Genomic DNA, 466 nt, shown 5'->3' with positions numbered 1-466 from the left:
GTAGGTGATGGTGGTTTTTTCTTTCTCATACCATTTCCTTGAAAGGAGATACTAATCAAATTAATTCCCCAAAAGCTGCAATCATTAAGAAACTTACCTTCAGTGAAATAAGGGATATCTTCAGTGATAAAGAAAGAAGTGTTAAGTTTAACTTACTGTAAAGATTCTACTCTTAAACAACTTCTAATCAAAAAAAAAGGGAAAATTTGTGGGGGACTCCCTGCTGCAGGGGATGGAGGCATCTGTCTGCTGACCTGACCTCATGTCTAGAGAGATTTGTGGCCTGCCAGGGGCTCGTGTGAGAGATGTCATGGAAAGACTGCCAAGGCTTGTCCATGCTTCGGACTATTACCCACTGCTGCTCTTCCATGTGGGCTCTAATGACACCAAGGGCAAACTGGAGACCACCAAGCAGGATTTCAGAGCTCTGGGGATGGTGGTCAAGGGTCTGGGAGCCCAGGTCATC

This window comes from Apteryx rowi, unplaced genomic scaffold (assembly GCF_003343035.1).
Source record: "Apteryx rowi isolate R43461 unplaced genomic scaffold, aptRow1 scaffold_131, whole genome shotgun sequence".
NCBI classification, from domain to species: Eukaryota; Metazoa; Chordata; class Aves; order Apterygiformes; family Apterygidae; genus Apteryx; species Apteryx rowi.
The sequence above is the reverse complement of the archived record's forward strand: the minus strand, read 5'-3'. Positions refer to the sequence as shown.